This window comes from Mus musculus, chromosome X, assembly GCF_000001635.26.
Source record: "Mus musculus strain C57BL/6J chromosome X, GRCm38.p6 C57BL/6J".
Lineage (NCBI taxonomy): Eukaryota > Metazoa > Chordata > Mammalia > Rodentia > Muridae > Mus > Mus musculus.
Genome location: NC_000086.7, coordinates 107,541,852 through 107,545,870, shown reverse-complemented (window position 1 = coordinate 107,545,870; position 4,019 = coordinate 107,541,852). Strand labels below are relative to the sequence as shown.

The following is a 4,019-nucleotide window of genomic DNA, read 5'->3' as shown; positions in this document are numbered from 1 at the left end:
CAACTGATCCATTCTTATCTCCTGTAAAAAGCTCAAGTCTAAGTGGATCAAAGAACTCCACATAAAACCAAAGACACTGAAATTTATAGAGGAGAAACTGGGGAAAAGCCTCGAAGATAAGGGCACTGGGGAAAAATTCCTAAACAGAACAGCAATGCTTGTGCTGTAAGATCAAGAATTGACAAATGGGACCTCATGAAACTGCAAAGCTTCTGTAAGGCAAAAGATACTGTCAATAAGACAAAAAGGCCACCAACAGATTGGGAAAGGATTTTTACCAATCCTAAATCTGATAGGGGACTAATATCCAATATATTCAAAGAGCTCAAGAAGCTGGGCTCCAGAAATTCAAATAACCCCATTAAAAATGGGGTACAGTGCTAAACAAAGAATTCTCAAGTGAGGAATACAGAAGGGCTGAGAAGCACCTGAAAAAATGTTCAACATCCTTAATCATCAGGGAAATGCAAATTAAAACAACCTTGAGATTCCACCGCACTCCAGTCAGAATGGCTAAGATAAAAAAATTAAGGTGACAGCAGATGCTGGTGAGGATGTGGAGAAAGAGAAACACTCCTCCATTGTTGGTGGGATTGCAAGCTGGTACAACCACTCTGGAAGTCAGTCTGGCAGTTCCTCAGAAAATTGGACATAGTACTACCGAAAGATCCAGCAATATCTCTCCCGGGCATATACCCAGAAGATGTTCCAACTGGTAATAAGGACACATGCTCCACTATGTTCATAGCAGCCTTATTTATAATAGCCAGAAGCGGGAAAGAACCCAGATGTCCCTCAACAGAGGAATGGATACAGAAAATGTAGTACATTTGCACAATGGAGTACTACTCAGCTATTAAAAACAATGAATTTATGAAATTCCTGGGCAAATGGATGTATCTGGAGGATATCATCCTTAGTGAGTGTATTGGCTAGTTTTGTGTCAACTTGACACAGCTGGGGTTATCACAAAGAAAGGAGCTTCAGTTGAGGAAATGCCTCCATGAGATAAAACTGTCAGGCATTTTCTCAATTAGTGATCAAGGGGAAAAGGCCCCTTGTGGTTGGGACCATCTCTGGGCTGGTAGTCTTGGTTCTATAAGAGAGCAGGCTGAGCAAGCCAGGGGAAGCAAGCCAGTAAAGAACATCCCTCCATGGCCTCTGTATCAGCTCCTGCTCCCTGACCTGCTTGAGTTCCAGTCTTGACTTCTTTCAGTGATGAACAGCAATGTGGAAATGTAAGCTGAATAAACCCTTTCCTCCCCAACTTGCTTCTCGGTCATGATGTTTTGTCCAGGAATAGAAACCCTGACTAAGACAGTGAGGTAACCCAATCACAAAAGAACTCACTTGATATGTACTCACTGACAAGTGGATATTAGCCCAGAAACTTAGAATACCCAAGATACAATTTGCAAAACACAAGAAAATCAGAAGGAATACCAAAGTGTGGAGACTTCATTCCTCCTTAGACTAGGGAAAACACCCATGGAAGGAGTTACAGAGACAAAGTTTGGAGCTAAGATGAAAGAAAGGATGGACCATCCAGAGACTACCCCACTCAGGGATCCATCCCATAATCAGCCACCAAACCCAGACACTATTGCATATCCTAGCAAGATTTTGCTGAAAGGACCCTGATATAACTGTCTCTTGTGAAGCTATGCCAGTGCCTGGCAACTACAGAAATGGATGCTCACAGTCATCTATAGGATGGGTCCCCAATTGAGAAGCTAGGGAAAGAAAGAGCTGAAGGGGTCTGCAACCCTAGAGGTGGAACAACAATATGAACTTAACAGTACCCCCAGAGCTCATGTCTCTGCATATGTAGCAGAAGATGGCCTAGTCAGCCATCATTGGGAAGAGAGGCCCCTTGGTCTTGCAAACTTTATATGCCTCAGTACAGGGGAATGCCAGGTCCAAGAAGTGGGAGTGGGTGGGTAGGGGAGCAGGTCGGGGGGCGGGTATAGGGAACTTTTGGGATAGCATTTCAAATGAAAATAAAGAAAATATCTAATAAAAAATAAAAATAAGAAAAAAAACCCACACTGACGCTGACATGATTTTTGCAAATCGCCTATTGCTTTATTGTTACCCCTCCTGCCACACAGTGTAATGGGGGACATTAAGACTGCCAGAAGGAGGCAGTCAGAAAGCCTCTGGGAACAGGAATATTCCTGCGTTGCAGACATTTATCCAAGAACTGCTTCAGATGTATCAAAGAGCCCATCTGTCCTGGGCTCGTGATGGCTTCAATTCTGGGCAAGTAGTCCTCTTTGATGAGTTGTATCATTTTCCAGAACTGGACTTGGTACTGCTTCAGGAGGGCATTCCCACACACCTCCAAGAAATCAAACAGGAGAGTGGCTGTCACATCTGAGAGAGGCTCCACGTTTAAGATCTGTGCCAACCAGCGCCAGCCGTGATTTAAGCCATGAGGATGAGCCTCCTGACGGTTTCCATATGGCCACTGGAGCTGGATGATGGCGGCATATAAACGGATCATCCCAGACATTCGTTTTATAAAGCTCTCCTGTTGCTCAACCTTGGAATCTATCACTTGGTAGCCAAGCATCTGGTGATATTCCTCCAAATCCATCCCTTCCTTGAAAGCTGGGTAGTAAGGAACGGAGTACGGACACTTCTTGTGGAGATGAGCGAGAATGAGGCCTCCCACTTTAGGGTGGAGCTTCCAGATACCAGATGCCACCACCGCAATGGGGAATGCTGCTTCATGGTGAGAGGCCACTTTCTCCTCTCCTTGTTTCACAAAATTCTCTGCCAGTTTGTACTGGACAAATTTCAGCCCCTGTGGGTTAAGAGCAACAGACACAGAACGCCCACCTGATTGGACAGGCTTTCCAGAGAGCAGGCTATGGATCTCATCAAAGACCTCCTTCAGCTTTGAACCTGAGATGGTAGAGATCTGACTCACTGGGATGGTGGCTGCATTCTGCAAGTCCATTTTTATCCTTTTGGTCTGACTGTTCTTGCTGCTGGTCAGGTCCTCAAAGGCCAGCACACATTTGGCACAAGTATCCTGAATTTGATGGTACCACTGCATTGTACTGTCTTGTACATTCACTTGCAGGCCTTCATTCTGCGTTACTACTGAGCTTGGGCTTGGGCTTGGTACAGAGGTCTGGGTGGGAGCCCCTGGTCTCTGGTGTATCTTTGACTCCTGCAGCTTGACCCGGGCCTCCTCTTCATCCTTCCTGTTCATTTTAGAGGCTCTAGTGATCTCCTGCTCCAACTTTGAGAGGTGATCCTACATTTCCTGCCTCAGCTTGCTTCTCTACTGAGGGATAACCACTCTCCAATGTGACGTGAATTATGATGGAGATGAGGTCACACAGCTGGTTGCCCTGGGTTTTGAAGGCAGCCAGGTTCACATTGTTCCCAGTTAGAGAACAGCATCTGCCTGGTCTGACGTCAGTGGAAAAAGATGTTCTGGGGTGGTGGTGGTTGTTTTTAGCTTCTCACAGAAGAAGGGGGGGGGGAGGGATGCTAGAGGCACTGTGAGGAGCGCAGGCTGAAATGGGGATGTAAAGTGAATAAGTAAATTTATTAATGGAAAAAATAAAATAAATTATATTTAAAATTAAAAATATATATACTTATGCTTTCTATAGGTTTAGATTCACAAATGTGTTAGGTTGCTTAAAGACAAAAGCAGCCTGGATGACTAGTATCAGAAAGAAGATATTTCTTTGCATTATTTGCCTGTTAGCTTTGAGTTCACACTAAGAATTTAATATTCATTGGATTCACAGATATGAGCAAGCCAGAAAAGTATGAGCCCTACATGTTTTTAGCAGTTAATAAGTTGCTGGCATCTGTCAATGTCGAGCATTGGCAAAGAGTGTGAAAGCAAAACAGAATTATTTTTCTCCTTCTCCTGAAAAAAACTTCTAACAGCATTAGTAGTTAAGTGACTGAGACACACACCTGTGCCAATTGATTTATCATTCTAGCTACAGTCTGACTTTACCTCCTAGTTTTACAGATTCTTCTCTACT

At 44.1% G+C, this 4,019-nt stretch overlaps 1 pseudogene across 1 annotated transcript; it reads right to left on the bottom strand.

Annotated features, from left to right (window-relative positions):
- Positions 1-2,070: 2,070 nt before the first annotated feature.
- Positions 2,071-3,289, bottom strand: 4933401B06Rik (RIKEN cDNA 4933401B06 gene; annotated as a pseudogene). Its single transcript, NR_033580.2, has one exon. The product of NR_033580.2 is annotated as an RIKEN cDNA 4933401B06 gene (transcript).
- Positions 3,290-4,019: the final 730 nt, after the last annotated feature.